Source organism: Carassius gibelio, chromosome A13, assembly GCF_023724105.1.
Source record: "Carassius gibelio isolate Cgi1373 ecotype wild population from Czech Republic chromosome A13, carGib1.2-hapl.c, whole genome shotgun sequence".
Lineage (NCBI taxonomy): Eukaryota > Metazoa > Chordata > Actinopteri > Cypriniformes > Cyprinidae > Carassius > Carassius gibelio.
The window spans coordinates 372,014-396,571 of record NC_068383.1 but is presented as its reverse complement, the minus strand read 5'-3'; the positions used below and the strand labels follow the sequence as shown (position 1 = coordinate 396,571).

The 24,558-nt window shown below is 37.6% G+C and overlaps 1 protein-coding gene and 2 long non-coding RNA genes across 5 annotated transcripts in view; 2 read left to right on the top strand and 1 right to left on the bottom strand.

Annotated features, from left to right (window-relative positions):
• tcf25 (transcription factor 25 (basic helix-loop-helix)) overlaps positions 1 to 24,558 on the top strand; it is a 291,833-nt gene that overhangs the window by 50,536 nt on the left and 216,739 nt on the right. The window lies entirely within an intron of this gene.
• LOC128025823 (uncharacterized) overlaps positions 1 to 24,558 on the bottom strand; it is a 61,748-nt gene that overhangs the window by 33,665 nt on the left and 3,525 nt on the right. The gene's annotated exons all lie outside the window — the stretch shown is intronic.
• Positions 1,875 to 24,044, top strand: LOC128025824 (uncharacterized). The gene is made up of 4 exons (XR_008186239.1): positions 1,875 to 1,943; positions 7,319 to 8,602; positions 14,213 to 14,617; positions 23,998 to 24,044. It is a non-coding gene; the product is annotated as an uncharacterized LOC128025824 (long non-coding RNA).

Below are 24,558 nucleotides of genomic sequence, written 5' to 3'. Positions count from 1 at the left end.
TTGCGTGCTTTTCGAAGAATTCGTTCATGAGCTATTCGGAAACGGTTTGAGAAATCAACTTGAATTCCATAACTTTTTGCCAGCATGGTCTGAAGATTATCTGATTAAATTTTCGTGACAATCGGTGCAACGGCCTAGGACGAGTTCGAAAAAGTAGGTTTTACGAACAATTGACGATAGCGAAAAAACTAAGCCTTGCGATTTTTGAATTTCGGTGTCCATTCGACTCGGCATGAGCCACGGAATCACAGGAAAAAAGAATTTTCATTTTGTGGCTTACGGTTCAAGAGTTATTAGCATCAAGTTTTTGAAAGTTTAGACAATTGGTGGCGCTAGAGAGTTTGAGTTAGAGACTTCAAATTTGCTACGGTTAATGTTCAGACAGTCCTCTATCAGTGTGCCAAATTATACAACTTTCCCGCAATCGGTTCTATGGGCTACCATAGACTTGGGGTGGAAGAAGAAGAATAATAATAACGCCAACAAACACAATAGGTGCCTTCGCACCTTCGGTGCTTGGCCCCTAAATATAGCTGCAAGCAGCAATTACGGGGCCAAGCACTCCAACGGCAAATGTAGGAGCTAAGCATCGCATGAAGCATCACACCAAATTCATTAATGAGCAATAACAGCAATTTTGGAATTATTGTAATTGAAATGGCAAAAAAAAAATCATAATACCACCTCTAGTAGCATGATTACTTGGCTTATCAAGCTTGACCAATAGGTGGCACTGTTATAAAATCAATTTGGTGTACTCTGTGTGACTTTTCAATGACACACACAAAGTTTGGTGTCAATATGCCAAAGCATTCCAGGGATACAGCCTCAAGTGTCATTTTCTCATTGTGCCTCAAATTCGTCGATGTGGTATGCGAAAATGGTTTTGTCTATCGACTCAAAAGCCATAACTTTGAGTCAGCATAGTCTGAAGATCATTTGATTCGAATTTGGTGAAAATCGGACCTACGGTTGATGAGGAGTTCGACAAAGTAGGTTTTCAACATAAATCAAAATGGCGGACCGGAAGTTCAGCTTACTATGGTATATTTGGTATCTATGTTATCGGCATAAACCAGGGAATATTTTGAGCCCAGTTCCATTCGAATGGGCTAATGCAATAAAAAGTTATTAGCATTTTTACAAGTGTAATTATTCATGGTTAATGAATGGTTTATTACTCTTGACCAATAGGTGGCGCTGTCACCAAATTTCTGTGGCATGGTCAGTGTGAGGTGGCGATGACACATACAAAATTTGGTGCAAATATGTCAAAGCGTTGCAGAGATACAGCCTCAAATGCATTTTGGCACCCTTCCAGCAAATTCGTTGATGCGCTAAATGAGAACTGTTTCGTATATCGACACGAAATCCATAACTTTTTGCCAGCATGGTCTGAAGATGATTCACGTCAAATTTGGTGAAAATTGGACTAACGGTCTAGGAGGAGTTCGAAAAAGTAGGTTTTCAACATTAAGCAAAATGGCGGACAGGAAGTATGGCCAATTTTCACATAATTGGTATCAATGCTCTCGGCATGACCCACAGAATATAGCGAGACCATTTTAATTTTAATAGTCTAAATTATTCAAAAGTTATTAGCATTTATGTGATATTTCATTATAAATATTGGCCACAAGGTGGCGCTGCCACCAAACTTTTTGAGTACCTTCAGGGCATGGAGCCGAATATTTTTGTAATTATTTGCGAAACGATACGATGCTGCGTTCAAAAAATACAGCATTTTAACACATAATTCAAAATGGCCGACGCCTAAAATGGCCGACACGGGAAAATTGGATATCATTCGACTCGAGATGACTCACTAAATCTAAAGAGACCAGTTGTGTGATTTTTGGCCAAACCATTCAGAAGTTATAAGCCAAAATATGCATTTTTCATATCTCCTGACCACTAGGTGGCGCTGTGTCGAAACACTGCAGGTAGTCTCAGTTCATGCTTGTTAAAACACACACCAAGTTTGGTCTCAATATGACAAACTGTTGCCGAGATATAGCCTCACGTGCATTTTTGCGTGCATTTCGTCAAATTAGTTTACGTGTCATTCGACAACGGTTGGACGAATCAACTTGAATTCCATAACTTTTTGCCGGCCTGGTCTGAAGATGATCTGAGACAATTTTCGTGGCAATCAGACTAACCGTCTAGGACGAGTTCGAAAAAGTAGGTTTGTCGAATAATTGAAAATAGCGAAAAAACTAAACCTTGCGATTTTTGAATTTTGGGGTTCATTCGACTTGGCATGAGCCAAGGATTCAGAAGAAAAAAGAATTTTCATTTTCTGGCTTACGGTTCAAAAGTTATTAGCATAGAAACATTGAAAGTTTGGACAAGTGGTGGCGCTAGAGAGTTGGAGTTAGAGACTTCAAATTTGCTATAGTTAATGCTGGGACTGTCCTCTATCAGTGTGCCAAATTATACAACTTTCCCGCAATCGGTTCTATGGGCTGCCATAGACTTGCGGCGGAAGAAGAAGAAGAAGAAGAAGCAGAATAATAATAAATATAGCTGCAAGCAGCAATCACGGGGCCAAGCATTCCAGCGGCAACATCAGGAGCTAAGCATATGTAGCATCAGACCAAATGCAACAATGAATAATGAAATTAATAATTGCATGATTGTAATTGAAATGGCTGAAAATCGTTAATAAAAGTTCCACAGCGAGGAGCTAAGCATGGCATGGAGCATCAGACCAAATGCAACGAGTAAGAAAAGCAATTATTGGAAGAGTGTAATTGAAACAGCCAGTAAAACTCCAGTAAAATTATGCATTATCATTTTTGGAAAATAGTTGGCGCTGTAATCAAATCGCTTTGTTGTGTTCTGTGGGAGGTGACAATGTTGTGGGCAATTTCTTTCAAAATACTTACAGACCTTTAGGGCAATGAGTCGAACATGCCCACCGAGTTTCGTTCCGATCGACTTCCATTAACCTTGTCAAATAGGTGCTTAAAGTTGTTTGGCCAATGGCGGCCATGTTTTTTTAGATAAGTGAAATTCCTCATAGACACTTATGCCACATTGGGCCATACCAATTTTCAAGTTGATTGGATCAGCGGTTGCTTAGTTATAGCCATTTTAGTTTTTTTTTTCATCCTGTAGTGCCACCAAGTGGCAGATATGGAAAAAATAATAATTTGACTAAAGTTTTTGTTCATGCATATGAGTTCTGAGTTTGGTGAAGATATCTCATTTTGTTCCCGAGTTATAGCCTTTTTCATAAAATTGGTCCACAAATTTGAATGTTTTGGGTCACCTGGTTTTTTGTTCAGTCTTGATCAAACCACTGCAGTAATATTCTCAGGACTCTCTAGATCAATAACTTTGAAAAAATATGTTGTATTTTGTCCTTTGGTTAGATAACATTTAAACAGGCCTAAAAAACAAAAGATTTCTGTTGTGAATGGCATTAAACTGCAAAAAAAAAGGGGTAATATAGTCACACATGCATTAGATCTGTATTTTCTCTAAACAATCATGCAAAATTTAACAGAGATTAGGTAAAAAAGAACAATGTAATATTTATAAAGCTTCAAAACCCAGTGTTGAATAAAAAATTGCAATTATAACCACTAGATGTCACCGGAAGACCACTAATGAGCTCAGTAAAGACTAAAACATTACAGTTTATGGGCTTGTTGAGGGATTCATCTAGAAAAAATGTATATTACTATTATTTAATATTACTGTTCAAGCATTTCAGATCACATTGAGTCAAAGTTTACCAATTTATTCGTACAGATATATCTAATGTTTATAATTATGCCAGATTATGATTGCAATGAAACCTGAAAAATGACATAGAAGCCCATAAAAACAGAAGACTTGCAATAGGTTTTATCACCCATCATTTATTTTAATTATCTATATATATATAACAAAATGTGTGCATCTGTGTGTGGGTTTAAGCATGCTTATTGAGTATTAATATAGTAGTTTAAACATTTCATGTTTGTGTGTGTCTGTAATTCTGTTATATTCTTTTACTGTCAGCCATATCTAGGTTATTTAAAATCAGTGCAGTACTATTATCTAGACTGTGAAATTATACATAAATTGCGTATGCTTCTTTGGAATGAAATTAAGACAACATATAACAGTTATAAAGGTTAAAGAGACAGTGTTGTATGATAAATTGCATTTACGACCACTAGATGTCACTGGAAGACCACTAATGGGTTTTGCAGAGCTATAGCCTCAGACTCATTTTGTGAAGATGCCTGACATCTGAAGCAGCGCTGTACAAAAACAGTTTCGTCTATTGACACAAAATGCATAACTTTTTGTCAGCACGGTCTGAAGATGATCTGATTCAATTTTGGTGAAAATCAGACAAACGGTTGAGGATGAGTTTAAAAAAAAAGGTTTTCAACATGAATCAAAATGGCGGACAGGAAGTTTTGCTTAATATGACATAATTGGTATGTATGTTGTCGGCATGTCCCAAGGAACATTTTGAGACATGTTTCATGATAATAGGCTAATGCAATCAAAAGTTATTAGCATTATTGGAAATGTAATAATTAGCGGTTATTGATTGGTTTATTACTCTTGACCAATAGGTGGCGCTGTGACCAAAATGATGTGGCGTGGTCAATGTGATGTGACAATGTCACATATTAAGTTTTGTGTAAATATCTCCAACCTTTGCAGAGATACAGCCTCAGATGCAGTTTGGCATCTTTCCAGCAAATTCGTTGGTACGCTAATTGAAAACGGTTACGTGTATCGACACAAATTCCATAACTTTTTGCCAGCATGGTCTGAAGATGATCCAAATCAAATTTGGTGAAAATCTGAGCAACGGTCTAGGAGGAGTTCGAAAAAGTAGGTTTTCAACATGAATCAAAATGGCGGACAGGAAATTTTGCCAAAATTGACAAATGGGGTATCGGTGTTCTCGGCATGACCCAAGGAATCTATCAACATCAGTTTTGTTACAATAGGCTAATGTATGCAAAAGTTATTAGCATTTTTCGAAAAATCGTTATAACTATTGACCACAAGGTGGCGCTGCCCCCAATTTTTTTGTGTACATTCAGGGCATGGAGCCGGACATTTTCGTAATTATTTGCGAAACGATACGGAACTTCATTCTTAAGATACAGCAATTTACAACTAAATTCAAAATGGCCGACGCCCAAAATGGCCGAATTGGGAAAATTCGGTATCATTCGACTCGGAATGATGCACTGAATCTAAAGACACCACTTTTGTGATTTTTGGCAAAACCGTTCAGAAGTTATGAGCAAAAACATGCATTTTTCATATCTCCTGACCACTAGGGGGCACAGCGCCGAAACACTGCAGGTAGTCCCAGGGAATGGTTGTTATAAGACCCACCAAGATTGGTCTCAATAGGCCAAACCGTTGCGGAGATATAGCCTCACGTTCACGTTTGCATGCTTTTCGAAGAATTCGTTCATGAGCTATTCGGAAACGGTTTGAGAAATCAACTTGAATTCCATAACTTTTTGCCAGCATGGTCTGAAGATTATCTGATTCAATTTTCGTGACAATCGGTGCCACGGCCTAGGACGAGTTCGAAAAAGTAGGTTTTACGAACAATTGACGATAGCGAAAAAACTAAGCCTTGCGATTTTTGAATTTCGGTGTCCATTCGACTCGGCATGAGCCAAGGAATCACAGGAAAAAAGAATTTTCATTTTGTGGCTTATGGTTCAAGAGTTATTAGCATCAAGTTTTTGAAAGTTTAGACAATTGGTGGCGCTAGAGAGTTTGAGTTAGAGACTTCAAATTTGCTACGGTTAATGTTCAGACAGTCCTCTATTAGTGTGCCAAATTATACAACTTTCCCGCAATCGGTTCTATGGGCTACCATAGACTTGGGGTGGAAGAAGAGGAGGAATAATAATAATAAATATAGCTGCAAGCAGCAATTACGGGGCCAAGCACTCCAACGGCAAATGTAGGAGCTAAGCATGGCATGAAGCATCACACCAAATACATTAATGAGCAATAACAGTAATTTTGGAATTATTGTAATTGAAATGGCAAAAAAAAAATCATAATACCACCTCTAGTAGCATGATTACTTGGCTTATAAAGTTTGACCAATAGGTGGCACTGTTATGAAATCAATTTGGTGTACTCTGTTTGACTTTTCAATGACACACACAAAGTTTGGTGTTAATATGCCACAGCATTCCAGAGATGCAGCCTCAAGTGTCATTTTGTCATTGTGTTTCAACTTCGTCGCTTTGGTATGCGAAAACGGTTTTGTCTATCGACACAAAATCCATAACTTTGTGTCAACATAGTCTGAAGATCATCTGATTCGAATTTGGTGAAAATTGGACATACGGTTCATGAGGAGTTCGAAAAAGTAGGTTTTCCACATAAATCAAAATGGTGGACCGGAACTTCAGTAAACACTGGCATATTTGGTATCTATGTTATCGGCATAAGCCAGGGAATATTTTGAGCCCAGTTTCTTTGCAATAGGCTAATGGACTAAAAAGTTATTAGCATTTTAAAAAGTGTAATTACTCATGGTTAATGAATGGTTTATTACTCTTGACCAATAGGTGGCGCTGTTACCAAATTTATGTGGCATGGTCAGTGTGAGGTGGCGATGACACATACAAAGTTTGGTGCAAATATGTCAAAGTGTTGCAGAGATACAGCCTCAAATGCATTTTGGCACCCTTCCAGCAAATTCGTTGATGCGCTAAATGAGAACCGTTACGTATATCGACACAAAATCCATAACTTTTTGCCAGCATGGTCTGAAGATGATTCACGTCAAATTTGGTGAAAATTGGGCTAACGGTCTAGGAGGAGTTCGAAAAAGTAGGTTTTCAACATTAAGCAAAATGGCGGACAGGAAGTAAGGCCAATTTTCACATTATTGGTATCAATACTCTCGGCATGACCCACAGAATATAGCGAGACCATTTTAATTTTAATAGACTAATTTATTCAAAAGTTATTAGCGTTTATGTGATATTTCATTATAACTATTGGCCACAAGGTGGCGCTGCCACCAAACTTTTTGAGTACCTTCAGGGCATGGAGCCGAATATTTTTGTAATTATTTGCGAAACGATACGATGCTGCGTTCAAAAAATACAGCATTTTGAAACATAATTCAAAATGGCCGACGCATAAAATGGCCGACACAGGAAAATTGGATATCATTCGACTCGACATGACTCACTGAATCTAAAGAGACCAGTTGTGTGATTTTTGGCCAAACCATTCAGTAGTTATAAGCTAAAATATGCATTTTTCATATCTCCTGACCACTAGGTGGCGCTGTGTCGAAACACAGCAGGTAGTCTCAGTTCATGCTTGTTATAACACACGCCAAGTTTGGTCTCAATATGACAAACCGTTGCCGGGATATAGCCTCACGTGCATGTTTGCATGCTTTTCGTCAAATTTGTTTACGTGTCATTCGACAACAGTTGGACGAATCAACTTGAATTCCATAACTTTTTGCCCGGCATGGTCTGAAGATGATCTGAGCCAATTTTCGTGGAAATCGGACTAACCGTCTAGGACGAGTTCGAAAAAGTAGGTTTTTCGAATAATTGAAAATAGCGAAAAAACTAAACCTTGCGATTTTTGAATTTTAGGGTTCATTCGACTTGGCCTGAGCCAAGGATTCAGAGGAAAAAAGAATTTCCATTTTCTGGCTTACGGTTCAAAAGTTATTAGCATACAAACATTGAAAGTTTGGACAAGTGGTGGCGCTAGAGAGTAGGAGTTAGAGGCTTCAAATTTGCTATAGTTAATGTTGGGACTGTCCTCTATCAGTGTGCCAAATTATACAACTTTCCCGCAAACGGTTCTATGGGCTGCCATAGACTTGCGGCGGAAGAAGAAGAAGAAGAATAATAAATATAGCTGCAAGCAGCAATTACGGGGCCAAGCACTCCAACGGCAAATGTAGTAGCTAAGCATCGCATAATGCATCACACCAAATACATTAATGAGCAATAACAGCAATTTTGGAATTATTGTATTTGAAATGGCAAAAAAAAAAAAAAAAACACCAATACCACCTCTAGTAGCATGATTACTTGGTTTATCAAGCTTGACCAATAGGTGACACTGTTATAAAATCAATTTGGTGTACTCTGTGTGTCTTTTCAATGACACACACAAAGTTTGGTGTCAATATGCCAAAGCATTCCAGGGATACAGCCTCAAGTGTCATTTTCTCATTGTGCCTCAAATTCGTCGATGTGGTATGCGAAAACGGTTTTGTCTATCGACTCAAAATCCATAACTTTGAATCAGTATAGCCTGAAGATCATTTGATTCGAATTTGGTGAAAATCGGACATACGGTTGATCAGGAGTTCGAAAAAGTATGTTTTCAACATAAATCAAAATGGCGGACCGGAAGTTCAGCTTACCGTGGTATATTTGGTATCTATGTTATCGGCATAAGCCAGGGAATATTTTGAGCCCAGTTTCCTTCAAATAGGCTAATGCATTAACAAGTTAATAGCATTTTAAAAAGTGTAATTACTCATGGTTAATGAATGGTTTATTACTCTTGACCAATAGGTGGCGCTGTTACCAAATTTATGTGGCATGGTCAGTGTGAGGTGGCGATGACACATACAAAGTTTGGTGCAAATATGTCAAAGTGTTGCAGAGATACAGCCTCAAATGCATTTTGGCACCCTTCCAGCAAATTCGTTGATGCGCTAAATGAGAACCGTTACATATATCGACACAAAATCCATAACTTTTTGCCAGCATGGTCTGAAGATGATGCACGTCAAATTTGGTGAAAATTGGGCTAACGGTCTAGGAGGAGTTCGAAAAAGTAGGTTTTCAACATTAAGCAAAATGGCGGACAGGAAGTAAGGCCAATTTTCACATTATTGGTATCAATACTCTCGGCATGACCCACAAAATATAGCGAGACCATTTTAATTTTAATAGACTAATTTATTCAAAAGTTATTAGCATTTATGTGATATTTCATTATAACTATTGGCCACAAGGTGGCGCTGCCACCAAACTTTTTGAGTACCTTCAGGGCATGGAGCCGAATATTTTTGTAATTATTTGCGAAACGATACGATGCTGCGTTCAAAAAATACAGCATTTTAAATCATAATTCAAAATGGCCGACGCCTAAAATGGCCGACACAGGAAAATTGGATATCATTTGACTCGACATGACTCACTGAATCTAAAGAGACCAGTTGTGTGATTTTTGGCCAAACCATTCAGTAGTTATAAGCCAAAATATGCATTTTTCATATCTCCTGACCACTAGGTGGCGCTGTGTCGAAACACTGCAGGTAGTCTCAGTTCATGCTTGTTATAACACACGCCAAGTTTGGTCTCAATATGACAAACCGTTGCCGGGATATAGCCTCACGTGCATGTTTGCGTGCTTTTCATCAAATTTGTTTACGTGTCATTCGACAACAATTGGACGAATCAACTTGAATTCCATAACTTTTTGCCAACATGGTCTGAAGATGATCTGAGCCAATTTTCGTGGCAATCGGACTAACCGTCTAGGACGAGTTCGAAAAAGTAGGTTTTTCGAATAATTGAAAATAGCGAAAAAACTAAACCTTGCGATTTTTGAATTTTGGGGTTCATTCGACTTGGCATGAGCCAAGGATTCAGAGGAAAAAAGAATTTCCATTTTCTGGCTTACGGTTCAAAAGTTATTAGCATACAAACATTGAAAGTTTGGACAAGTGGTGGCGCTAGAGAGTAGGAGTTAGAGACTTCAAATTTGCTATAGTTAATGTTGGGACTGTCCTCTATCAGTGTGCCAAATTATACAACTTTCCCGCAATCGGTTCTATGGGCTGCCATAGACTTGCGGCGGAAGAAGAAGAAGAAGAAGAAGAAGAAGAAGAAGAAGAAGAAGAAGAAGAAGAAGAAGAAGAAGAAATATAGCTGCAAGCAGCAATCACGGGGCCAAGCATTCCAGCGGCAACATCAGGAGCTAAGCATATGTAGCATCAGACCAAATGTAACAATGAATAATGAAATTAATAATTGCATGATTGTAATTGAAATGGCTGAAAATCGTTAATAAAAGTTCCACAGCGAGGAGCTAAGCATGGCATGGAGCATCAGACCAAATGCAACGAGTAAGAAAAGCAATTATTGGAAGAGTGTAATTGAAACAGCCAGTAAAACTCCAGTAAAATGATGCATTATCATTTTTGGAAAATAGGTGGCGCTGTAATCAAATCGCTTTGTTGTGTTCTGTGGGAGGTGACAATGTTGTGGGCAATTTCTTTCAAAATACTTACAGACCTTTAGGGCAATGAGTCGAACATGGCCACCGAGTTTCGTTCCGATCGACTTCCATTAACCTTGTCAAATAGGTGCTTAAAGTTGTTTGGCCAATGGCGGCCATGTTTTTTAAGATAAGTGAAATTCCTCATAGACACTTGTGCCACATTGGGAAATACCAATTTTCAAGTTGATTGGATCAACGGTTGCTTAGTTATAGCCATTTGATTTTTTTTCATCCTGTAGCGCCACCAAGTGGCAGATATGGAAAAAATAATAATAATTTGACTAAAGTTTTTGTTCATGCATATGAGTTCTGAGTTTGGTGAAGATATCTCATTTTGTTCCCGAGTTATAGCCTTTTTCGTAAAATTGGTCCACGAATTTGAATGTTTTGGGTCACCTGGTTTTTTGTTCAGTCTTGATCAAACCACTGCAATAATATTCTGTGGACTCTCTAGATCAATAATTTTCAAAAATATGTTGCATTTTGTCCTTTGGTTAGCTATAAGAGGTCATTTAGGAAAGGGCCGTGGCCACATGTAACCTAAAGCCTATAAAACTGAAACAAAAACTCAAAACTTTATGAAACTTGGTTATAACATGTGAAAGATGACCCACCAAGCATGCAAAGTTTCATTAAGATCAGAAAATAGCTGGTGCTATAACAGTTAAAATGGCCTAAAAAACAAAAGATTTCTGTTGTGAATGGCATTAAACTGCAAGAAAATAAGGGGGTAATATAATCACACATGCATTAGATCTGTATTTTTTCTAAACAATCATGCAAAATTTAACAGAGATTAGGTAAAAAAGAACACTGTAATATTTATAAAGCTTCAAAACCCAGTGTTGAATAAAAAATTGCAATTATAACCACTAGATGTCGCCGGAAGACCACTAATGAGATCACTAAAGACTAAAACATTACAGTTTATGGGCTTGTTGAGGGATTCATCTAGAAAAAATGTATATTACTATTATTTAATATTACTGTTCAAGCATTTCAGATCACATTGAGTCAAAGTTTACCAATTTATTCATACAGATATATCTAATGTTTATAATTATGCCAGATTATGATTGCAATGAAACCTGGAAAAAGACATAGAAGCCCATAAAAACAGAAGACTTGCAATAGGTTTTATCACCCATCATTTATTTTAATTATCTATATATATAACAAAATGTGTGCATCTGTGTGTGGGTTTAAGCATGCTTATTGAGTATTAATATACTAGTTTAAACATTTCATGTTTGTGTGTGTCTGTAATTCTGTTCTATTCTTTTACTGTCAGCCATATCTAGGTTATTTAAAATCAGTGCAGTACTATTATCTAGACTGTGAAATTATACATAAATTGCGTATGCTTCTTTGGAATGAAATTAAGACAACATATAAAAGTTATAAAGGTTAAAGAGACAGTGTTGTATGATAAATTGCATTTACGACCACTAGATGTCACTGGAAGACCACTAATGGGCTTTGCAGAGATATAGCCTCAGACTCATTTTGTGAAGATGCCTGACATCTGAAGCAGCGCTGTACAAAAACGGTTTCGTCTATTGGCACGAAATCCATAACTTTTTGTCAGCACGGTCTGAAGATGATCTGATTCAATTTTGGTGAAAATCAGACAAACGGTTGAGGATGAGTTTAAAAAAAATGGTTTTCAACATGAATCAAAATGGCGGACAGGAAGTTTTGCTTAATATGACATAATTGGTATGTATGTTGTCGGCATGTCCCAAGGAACATTTTGAGACATGTTTCATGATAATAGGCTAATGCAATCAAAAGTTATTAGCATTATTGGAAATGTAATAATTAGCGGTTATTGATTGGTTTATTACTCTTGACCAATAGGTGGCGCTGTGACCAAAATGATGTGGCGTGGTCAATGTGATGTGACAATGTCACATATTAAGTTTTGTGTAAATATCTCCAACCTTTGCAGAGATACAGCCTCAGATGCAGTTTGGCATCTTTCCAGCAAATTCGTTGGTACGCTAATTGAAAACGGTTACGTGTATCGACACAAATTCCATAACTTTTTGCCAGCATGGTCTGAAGATGATCCAAATCAAATTTGGTGAAAATCTGAGCAACGGTCTAGGAGGAGTTCGAAAAAGTAGGTTTTCAACATGAATCAAAATGGCGGACAGGAAATTTTGCCAAAATTGACAAATGGGGTATCGGTGTTCTCGGCATGACCCAAGGAATCTATCAACATCAGCTTTGTTACAATAGGCTAATGTATGCAAAAGTTATTAGCATTTATCGAAAAAATCGTTATAACTATTGACCACAAGGTGGCGCTGCCCCCAATTTTTTTGTGTACATTCAGGGCATGGAGCCGGACATTTTTGTAATTATTTGCGAAACGATACGGAACTTCATTCTTAAGATACAGCAATTTACAACTAAATCCAAAATGGCCGACGCCCAAAATGGCCGAATTGGGAAAATTCGGTATCATTCGACTCGGAATGATGCACTGAATCTAAAGACACCACTTTTGTGATTTTTGGCAAAACCGTTCAGAAGTTATGAGCAAAAACATGCATTTTTCATATCTCCTGACCACTAGGGGGCACAGCGCCGAAACACTGCAGGTAGTCCCAAGGAATGGTTGTTATAAGACCCACCAAGATTGGTCTCAATAGGCCAAACCGTTGCGGAGATATAGCCTCACGTTCACGTTTGCGTGCTTTTCGAAGAATTCGTTCATGAGCTATTCGGAAACGGTTTGAGAAATCAACTTGAATTCCATAACTTTTTGCCAGCATGGTCTGAAGATTATCTGATTCAATTTTCGTGACAATCGGTGCAACGGCCTAGGACGAGTTCGAAAAAGTAGGTTTTACGAACAATTGACGATAGCGAAAAAACTAAGCCTTGCGATTTTTGAATTTCGGTGTCCATTCGACTCGGCATGAGCCAAGGAATCACAGGAAAAAAGAATTTTCATTTTGTGGCTTACGGTTCAAGAGTTATTAGCATCAAGTTTTTGAAAGTTTAGACAATTGGTGGCGCTAGAGAGTTTGAGTTAGAGACTTCAAATTTGCTACGGTTAATGTTCAGACAGTCCTCTATTAGTGTGCCAAATTATACAACTTTCCCGCAATCGGTTCTATGGGCTACCATAGACTTGGGGTGGAAGAAGAAGAATAATAATAATAACGCCAACAAACACAATAGGTGCCTTCGCACCTTCGGTGCTTGGCCCCTAAATATAGCTGCAAGCAGCAATTACGGGGCCAAGCACTCCAACGGCAAATGTAGGAGCTAAGCATCGCATGAAGCATCACACCAAATTCATTAATGAGCAATAACAGCAATTTTGGAATTATTGTAATTGAAATGGCAAAAAAAAATCATAATACCACCTCTAGTAGCATGATTACTTGGCTTATCAAGCTTGACCAATAGGTGGCACTGTTATAAAATCAATTTGGTGTACTCTGTGTGACTTTTCAATGACACACACAAAGTTTGGTGTCAATATGCCAAAGCATTCCAGGGATACAGCCTCAAGTGTCATTTTCTCATTGTGCCTCAAATTCGTCGATGTGGTATGCGAAAACGGTTTTGTCTATCGACTCAAAAGCCATAACTTTGAGTCAGCATAGTCTGAAGATCATTTGATTCGAATTTGGTGAAAATCGGACCTACGGTTGATGAGGAGTTCGACAAAGTAGGTTTTCAACATAAATCAAAATGGCGGACCGGAAGTTCAGCTTACTATGGTATATTTGGTATCTATGTTATCGGCATAAGCCAGGGAATATTTTGAGCCCAGTTTCATTCAAATAGGCTAATGCAATAAAAAGTTATTAGCATTTTTACAAGTGTAATTACTCATGGTTAATGAATGGTTTATTACTCTTGACCAATAGGTGGCGCTGTTACCAAATTTCTGTGGCATGGTCAGTGTGAGGTGGCGATGACACATACAAAATTTGGTGCAAATATGTCAAAGTGTTGCAGAGATACAGCCTCAAATGCATTTTGGCACCCTTCCAGCAAATTCGTTGATGCGCTAAATGAGAACCGTTTCGTATATCGACACGAAATCCATAACTTTTTGCCAGCATGGTCTGAAGATGATTCACGTCAAATTTGGTGAAAATTGGACTAACGGTCTAGGAGGAGTTTGAAAAAGTAGGTTTTCAACATTAAGCAAAATGGCGGACAGGAAGTAAGGCCAATTTTCACATAATTGGTATCAATGCTCTCGGCATGACCCACAGAATATAGCGAGATCATTTTAATTTTAATAGTCTAATTTATTCAAAAGTTATTAGCATTTATGTGATATTTCATTATAACTATTGGCCACAAGGTGGCGCTGCCATCAAACTTTTTGAGTACCTTCAGGGCATGGAGCCGAATATTTTTGTAATTATTTGCGAAACGATGCGATGCTGCGTTCAAAAAATACAGCATTTTAAAACATAATTCAAAATGGCCGACGCTTAAAATGGCCGACACAGGAAAATTGGATATCATTTGACTCGACATGACTCACTGAATCTAAAGAGACCAGTTGTGTGATTTTTGGCCAAACCAATCAGAAGTTATAAGCCAAAATATGCATTTTTCATATCTCCTGACCACTAGGTGGCGCTGTGTCGAAACACTGCAGGTAGTCTCAGTTCATGCTTGTTATAACACACGCCAAGTTTGGTCTCAATATGACAAACCGTTGCCGGGATATAGCCTCACGTGCATGTTTGCGTGCTTTTCGTCAAATTTGTTTACATGTCATTCGACAACAGTTGGACGAATCAACTTGAATTCCATAACTTTTTGCCAGCATGGTCTGAAGATGATCTGAGCCAATTTTCGTGGCAATCGGACTAACCGTCTAGGACGAGTTCGAAAAAGTAGGTTTTTCGAATAATTGAAAATAGCGAAAAAACTAAACCTTGCGATTTTTGAATTTTGGGGTTCATTCGACTCGGCATGAGCCAAGGATTCAGAGGAAAAAAGAATTTCCATTTTCTGGCTTACGGTTCAAAAGTTATTAGCATACAAACATTAAAAGTTTGGACAAGTGGTGGCGCTAGAGAGTAGGAGATAGAGACTTCAAATTTGCTATAGTTAATGTTGGGACTGTCCTCTATCAGTGTGCCAAATTATACAACTTTCCCGCAATCGGTTCTATGGGCTGCCATAGACTTGCGGCGGAAGAAGAAGAATAATAAATATAGCTGCAAGCAGCAATCACGGGGCCAAGCATTCCAGCGGCAACATCAGGAGCTAAGTATATGTACATCAGACCAAATGCAACAATGAATAATGAAATTAATAATTGCATGATTGTAATTGAAATGGCTGAAAATCGTTAATAAAAGTTCCACAGCGAGAAGCTAAGCATGGCATGGAGCATCAGACCAAATGCAACGAGTAAGAAAAGCAATTATTGGAAGAGTGTAATTGAAACAGCCAGTAAAACTCCAGTAAAATGATGCATTATCATTTTTGGAAAATAGGTGGCGCTGTAATCAAATCGCTTTGTTGTGTTCTGTGGGAGGTGACAATGTTGTGGGCAATTTCTTTCAAAATACTTACAGACCTTTAGGGCAATGAGTCGAACATGCCCACCGAGTTTCGTTCCGATCGACTTCCATTAACCTTGTCAAATAGGTGCTTAAAGTTGTTTGGCCAATGGCGGCCATGTTTTTTAAGATAAGTGAAATTCCTCATAGAGCACTTGTGCCACATTGGGCCATATCAATTTTCAAGTTGATTGGATCAACGGTTGCTTAGTTATAGCCATTTGATTTTGATTTGATTTGATTTGATTTTCATCCTGTAGCGCCACCAAGTGGCAGATATGGAAAAAATAATAATTTGACTAAAGTTTTTGTTCATGCATATGAGTTCTGAGTTTGGTGAAGATATCTCATTTTGTTCCCGAGTTATAGCCTTTTTCGTAAAATTGGTCCACGAATTTGAATGTTTTGGGTCACCTGGTTTTTTGTTCAGTCTTGATCAAACCACTGCAATAATATTCTCTGGACTCTCTAGATCAATAATTTTCAAAAATATGTTGCATTTTGTCCTTTGGTTAGCTATAAGAGGTCATTTAGGAAAGGGCCGTGGCCACATGTAACCTAAAGCCTATAAAACTGAAACAACAACTCAAAACTTTATGAAACTTGGTTATAACATGTGAAAGATGACCCACCAAGCATGCAAAGTTTCATTAAGATCAGAAAATAGCTCGTGCTATAACAGTTAAAATGGCCTAAAAAACAAAAGATTTCTGTTGTGAATGGCATTAAACTGCAAAAAAAGGGGTAATATAATCACACATGCATTAGATATGTATTTTTTCTAAACAATCATGCAAAATTTAACAGAGATTAGGTAAAAAAGAACACTGTAATATTTATAAAGCTTCAAAACCCAGTGTTGAATAAAAAATTGCAATTATAACCACTAGATGTCACCGGAAGACCACTAATGAGCTCACTAAAGACTAAGACATTACAGTTTATGGGCTTGTTGAGGGATTCATCTAGAAAAAATGTATATTACTATTATTTAATATTACTGTTCAAGCATTTCAGATCACATTGAGTCAAACTTTACCAATTTATTTATACAGATATATCTAATGTTTATAATTATGCCAGATTATGATTTCAATGAAACCTGAAAAATGACATAGAAGCCCATAAAAACAGAAGACTTGCAATAGGTTTTATCACCCATCATTTATTTTAATTATCTATATATATAACAAAATGTGTGCATCTGTGTGTGGGTTTAAGCATGCTTATTGAGTATTAATATAGTAGTTTAAACATTTCATGTTTGTGTGTGTCTGTAATTCTGTTCTATTCTTTTACTGTCAGCCATATCTAGGTTATTTAAAATCAGTGCAGTACTATTATCTAGACTGTGAAATTATACATAAATTGCGTATGCTTCTTTGGAATGAAATTAAGACAACATATAACAGTTATAAAGGTTAAAGAGACAGTGTTGTATGATAAATTGCATTTACGACCACTAGATGTCACTGGAAGACCACTAATGGGCTCACTAAAGACTAAAACATTACAGTTCATTGTCTCGATGATTGATTCATCTAGAAAAATATATATTACTATTATTTAATATTACTGTTCAAGCATTTAAGATCACATTGAGTGAAAGTTCAACAATTTATTCATACATGTATATCAAATGTTTACTATTATGTCAGAATATGAATGCAATGAAACCTGACATAGAAATGTAAGAAAAGAAGTCTTTCTGTGAGTTGTGTGTCACCTATAATTTATTTCAAATATCTACATACAACAAAATGTGTGGGCATGTACTTCTCTCTCTGTGTGTGTGTGTGTGTGTGTGTATATGCAGAGATAGAGCCTCAGACTCATTTTGTGAAGATGCCTGACATCTGAAGCAGCGCTGTACAAAAACGGTTTCGTCTATTGACACGAAATCCATAACTTTTTGTCAGCACGGTCTGAAGATGATCTGATTCAATTTTGGTGAAAATCAGACAAACGGTTGAGGATGAGTTTAAAAAAAAAGGTTTTCAACATGAATCAAAATGGCGGACAGGAAGTTTTGCTTAATATGACATAATTGGTATGTATGTTGTCGGCATGTCCCAAGGAACATTTTGAGACATGTTTCATGATAATAGGCTAATGCAATCAAAAGTTATTAGCATTATTGGAAATGTAATAATTAGCGGTTATTGATTGGTTTATTACTCTTGACCAATAGGTGGCGCTGTGACCAAAATGATGTGGCGTGGTCAATGTGATGTGACAATGTCACATATTAAGTTTTGTGTAAATATCTCCAACCTTTGCAGAGATACAGCCTCAGATGCAGTTTGGCATCTTTCCAGCAAATTCGTTGGTACGCTAATTGAAAACGGTTACGTGTATCGACACAAATTCCATAACTTTTTGCCAGCATGGTCTGAAGATGATCCAAATCAAATTTGGTGAAAATCTGAGCAACGGTCTAGGAGGAGTTCGAAAAAGTAGGTTTTCAACATGAATCAAAATGGCGGACAGGAAATTTTGCCAAAATTGACAAATGGGGTATCGGTGTTCTCGGCATGACCCAAGGAATCTATCAACATCAGCTTTGTTACAATAGGCTAATGTATGCAAAAGTTATTAGCATTTTTCGACAAAATCGTTATAACTATTGACCACAAGGTGGCGCTGCCCCCAATTTTTTTGTGTACATTCAGGGCATGGAGCCGGACATTTTTGTAATTATTTGCGAAACGATACGGAACTTCATTCTTAAGATACAGCAATTTACAACTAAATCCAAAATGGCCGACGCCCAAAATGGCCGAATTGGGAAAATTCGGTATCATTCGACTCGGAATGATGCACTGAATCTAAAGACACCACTTTTGTGATTTTTGGCAAAACCGTTCAGAAGTTATGAGCAAAAACATGCATTTTTCATATCTCCTGACCACTAGGGGGCACAGCGCCGAAACACTGCAGGTAGTCCCAGGGAATGGTTGTTATAAGACCCACCAAGATTGGTCTCAATAGGCCAAACCGTTGCGGAGATATAGCCTCACGTTCACGTTTGCGTGCTTTTCGAAGAATTCGTTCATGAGCTATTCGGAAACGGTTTGAGAAATCAACTTGAATTCCATAACTTTTTGCCAGCATGGTCTGAAGATTATCTGATTCAATTTTCGTGACAATCGGTGCAACGGCCTAGGACGAGTTCGAAAAAGTAGGTTTTACGAACAATTGACGATAGCGAAAAAACTAAGCCTTGCGATTTTTGAATTTCGGTGTCCATTCGACTCGGCATGAGCCAAGGAATCACAGGAAAAAAGAATTTTCATTTTGTGGCTTACGGTTCAAGAGTTATTAGCATCAAGTTTTTGAAAGTTTAGACAATTGGTGGCGCTAGAGAGTTTGAGTTAGAGACTTCAAATTTGCTACGGTTAATGTTCAGACAGTCCTCTATTAGTGTGCCAAATTATACAACTTTCCCGCAATCGGTTCTATGGGCTACCATAGACTTGGGGTGGAAGAAGAAGAATAATAATAATAAATATAGCTGCAAGCAGCAATCACGGGGCCAAGCATTCCAGCGGCAACATCAGGAGCTAAGCATATGTAGCATCAGACCAAATGCAACAATGAATAATGAAATTAATAATTGCATGATTGTAATTGAAATGGCTGAAAATCGTTAATAAAAGTTCCACAGCGAGGAGCTAAGCATGGCATGGAGCATCAGACCAAATGCAACGAGTAAGAAAAGCAATTATTGGAAGAGTGTAATGGAAACAGCCAGTAAAACTCCAGTAAAATGATGCATTATCATTTTTGGAAAATAGGTGGCGCTGTAATCAAATCGCTTTGTTGTGTTCTGTGGGAGGTGACAATGTTGTGGGCAATTTCTTTCAAAATACTTACAGACCTTTAGGGCAATGAGTCGAACATGCCCACCGAGTTTCGTTCCGATCGACTTCCATTAACCTTGTCAAATAGGTGCTTAAAGTTGTTTGGCCAATGGCGGCCATGTTTTTTAAGATAAGTGAAATTCCTCATAGAGCACTTGTGCCACATTGGGCCATATCAATTTTCAAGTTGATTGGATCAACGGTTGCTTAGTTATAGCCATTTGATTTTTTTTCATCCTGTAGCGCCACCAAGTGGCAGATATGGAAAAAAAATAATAATTTGACTAAAGTTTTTGTTCATCCATATGAGTTCTGAGTTTGGTGAAGATATCTCATTTTGTTCCCGAGTTATAGCCTTTTTCGTAAAATTGGTCCACGAATTTGAATGTTTCGGGTCACCTGGTTTTTTGTTCAGTCTTGATCAAACCACTGCAATAATATTCTCTGGACTCTCTAGATCAATAATTTTCAAAAATATGTTGCATTTTGTCCTTTGGTTAGCTATAAGAGGTCATTTAGGAAAGGGCCGTGGCCACATGTAACCTAAAGCCTATAAAACTGAAACAAAAACTCAAAACTTTATGAAACTTGGTTATAACATGTGAAAGATGACCCACCAAGCATGCAAAGTTTCATTAAGATCAGAAAATAGCTGGTGCTATAACAGTTAAAATGGCCTAAAAAAACAAAAGATTTCTGTTGTGAATGGCATTAAACTGCAAAAAAAAAGGGGTAATATAATCACACATGCATTAGATCTGTATTTTTTCTAAACAATCATGCAAAATTTAACAGAGATTAGGTAAAAAAGAACACTGTAATATTTATAAAGCTTCAAAACCCAGTGTTGAATAAAAAATTGCAATTATAACCACTAGATGTCACCGGAAGACCACTAATGAGCTCACTAAAGACTAAAACATTACAGTTTATGGGCTTGTTGAGGGATTCATCTAGAAAAAATGTATATTACTATTATTTAATATTACTGTTCAAGCATTTCAGATCACATTGAGTCAAAGTTTACCAATTTATTCATACAGATATATCTAATGTTTATAATTATGCCAGATTATGATTGCAATGAAACCTGAAAAATGACATAGAAGCCCATAAAAACAGAAGACTTGCAATAGGTTTTATCACCCATCATTTATTTTAATTATCTATATATATAACAAAATGTGTGCATCTGTGTGTGGGTTTAAGCATGCTTATTGAGTATTAATATACTAGTTTAAACATTTCATGTTGGTGTGTGTGTCTGTAATTCTGTTCTATTCTTTTACTGTCAGCCATATCTAGGTTATTTAAAATCAGTGCAGTACTATTATCTAGACTGTGAAATTATACATAAATTGCGTATGCTTCTTTGGAATGAAATTAAGACAACATATAACAGTTATAAAGGTTAAAGAGACAGTGTTGTATGATAAATTGCATTTACGACCACTAGATGTCACTGGAAGACCACTAATGGGCTTTGCAGAGATATAGCCTCAGACTCATTTTGTGAAGATGCCTGACATCTGAAGCAGCGCTGTACAAAAACGGTTTCGTCTATTGACACGAAATCCATAACTTTTTGTCAGCACGGTCTGAAGATGATCTGATTCAATTTTGGTGAAAATCAAACAAACGGTTGAGGATGAGTTTAAAAAAAAAGGTTTTCAACATGAATCAAAATGGCGGACAGGAAGTTTTGCTTAATATGACATAATTGGTATGTATGTTGTCGGCATGTCCCAAGGAACATTTTGAGACATGTTTCATGATAATAGGCTAATGCAATCAAAAGTTATTAGCATTATTGGAAATGTAATAATTAGCGGTTATTGATTGGTTTATTACTCTTGACCAATAGGTGGCGCTGTGACCAAAATGATGTGGCGTCGTCAATGTGATGTGACAATGTCACATATTAAGTTTTGTGTAAATATCTCCAACCTTTGCAGAGATACAGCCTCAGATGCAGTTTGGCATCTTTCCAGCAAATTCGTTGGTACGCTAATTGAAAACGGTTACGTGTATCGACACAAATTCCATAACTTTTTGCCAGCATGGTCTGAAGATGATCCAAATCAAATTTGGTGAAAATCTGAGCAACGGTCTAGGAGGAGTTCGAAAAAGTAGGTTTTCAACATGAATCAAAATGGCGGACAGGAAATTTTGCCAAAATTGACAAATGGGGTATCGGTGTTCTCGGCATGACCCAAGGAATGTATCAACATCAGCTTTGTTACAATAGGCTAATGTATGCAAAAGTTATTAGCATTTTTCGAAAAAATCGTTATAACTATTGACCACAAGGTGGCGCTGCCCCCAATTTTTTTGTGTACATTCAGGGCATGGAGCCGGACATTTTTGTAATTATTTGCGAAACGATACGGAACTTCATTCTTAAGATACAGCAATTTACAACTCAATCCAAAATGTACGACGCCCAAAATGGCCGAATTGGGAAAATTCGGTATCATTCGACTCGGAATGATGCACTGAATCTAAAGACACCACTTTTGTGATTTTTGGCAAAACCGTTCAGAAGTTATGAGCAAAAACATGCATTTTTCATATCTCCTGACCACTAGGGGGCACAGCGCCGAAACACTGCAGGTAGTCCCAGGGAATGGTTGTTATAAGACCCACCAAGATTGGTCTCAATAGGCCAAACCGTTGCGGAGATATAGCCTCACGTTCACGTTTGCGTGCTTTTTAAAGAATTCGTTCATGAGCTATTCGGAAACGGTTTGAGAAATCAACTTGAATTCCATAACTTTTTGCCAGCATGGTCTGAAGATTATCTGATTCAATTTTCGTGACAATCGGTGCAACGGCCTAGGACGAGTTCGAAAAAGTAGGTTTTAAGAACAATTGACGATAGCGAAAAAACTAAGCCTTGCGATTTTTGAATTTCGGTGTCCATTCGACTCGGCATGAGCCAAGGAATCACAGGAAAAAAGAATTTTCATTTTGTGGCTTACGGTTCAAGAGTTATTAGCATCAAGTTTTTGAAAGTTTAGACAATTGGTGGCGCTAGAGAGTTTGAGTTAGAGACTTCAAATTTGCTACGGTTAATGTTCAGACAGTCCTCTATTAGTGTGCCAAATTATACAACTTTCCCGCAATCGGTTCTATGGGCTACCATAGACTTGGGGTGGAAGAAGAAGAATAATAATAATAAATATAGCTGCAAGCAGCAATTACGGGGCCAAGCACTCCAACGGCAAATGTAGTAGCTAAGCATCGCATAAAGCATCACACCAAATACATTAATGAGCAATAACAGCAATTTTGGAATTATTGTATTTGAAATGGCAAAAAAAAAAAAAACACCATTACCACCTCTAGTAGCATGATTACTTGGTTTATCAAGCTTGACCAATAGGTGACACTGTTATAAAATCAATTTGGTGTACTCTGTGTGTCTTTTCAATGACACACACAAAGTTTGGTGTCAATATGCCAAAGCATTCCAGGGATACAGCCTCAAGTGTCATTTTCTCATTGTGCCTCACATTCGTCGATGTGGTATGCGAAAACGGTTTTGTCTATCGACTCAAAATCCATAACTTTGAATCAGTATAGCCTGAAGATCATTTGATTCGAATTTGGTGAAAATCGGACATACGGTTGATCAGGAGTTCGAAAAAGTATGTTTTCAACATAAATCAAAATGGCGGACCGGAAGTTCAGCTTACCGTGGTATATTTGGTATCTATGTTATCGGCATAAGCCAGGGAATATTTTGAGCCCAGTTTCCTTCAAATAGGCTAATGCAATAAAAAGTTATTAGCATTTTAAAAAGTGTAATTACTCATGGTTAATGAATGGTTTATTACTCTTGACCAATAGGTGGCGCTGTTACCAAATTTATGTGGCATGGTCAGTGTGAGGTGGCGATGACACATACAAAGTTTGGTGCAAATATGTCAAAGTGTTGCAGAGATACAGCCTCAAATGCATTTTGGCACCCTTCCAGCAAATTCGTTGATGCGCTAAATGAGAACCGTTACGTATATCGACACAAAATCCATAACTTTTTGCCAGCATGGTCTGAAGATGATGCACGTCAAATTTGGTGAAAATTGGGCTAACGGTCTAGGAGGAGTTCGAAAAAGTAGGTTTTCAACATTAAGCAAAATGGCGGACAGGAAGTAAGGCCAATTTTCACATTATTGGTATCAATACTCTCGGCATGACCCACACAATATAGCGAGACCATTTTAATTTTAATAGACTAATTTATTCAAAAGTTATTAGCATTTATGTGATATTTCATTATAACTATTGGCCACAAGGTGGCGCTGCCACCAAACTTTTTGAGTACCTTCAGGGCATGGAGCCGAACATTTTTGTAATTATTTGCGAAACGATACGATGCTGCATTCAAAAAATACAGCATTTTAAATCATAATTCAAAATGGCCGACGCCTAAAATGGCAGACACAGGAAAATTGGATATCATTTGACTCGACATGACTCACTGAATCTAAAGAGACCAGTTGTGTGATTTTTGGCCAAACCATTCAGTAGTTATAAGCCAAAATATGCATTTTTCAGATCTCCTGACCACTAGGTGGCGCTGTGTCGAAACACTGCAGGTAGTCTCAGTTCATGCTTGTTATAACACATGCCAAGTTTGGTCTCAATATGACAAACCGTTGCCGGGATATAGCCTCACGTGCATGTTTGCGTGCTTTTCGTCAAATTTGTTTACGTGTCATTCGACAACAGTTGGACGAATCAACTTGAATTCCATAACTTTTTGCCAGCATGGTCTGAAGATGATCTGAGCCAATTTTCGTGGCAATCGGACTAACCGTCTAGGACGAGTTCAAAAAAGTAGGTTTTTCGAATAA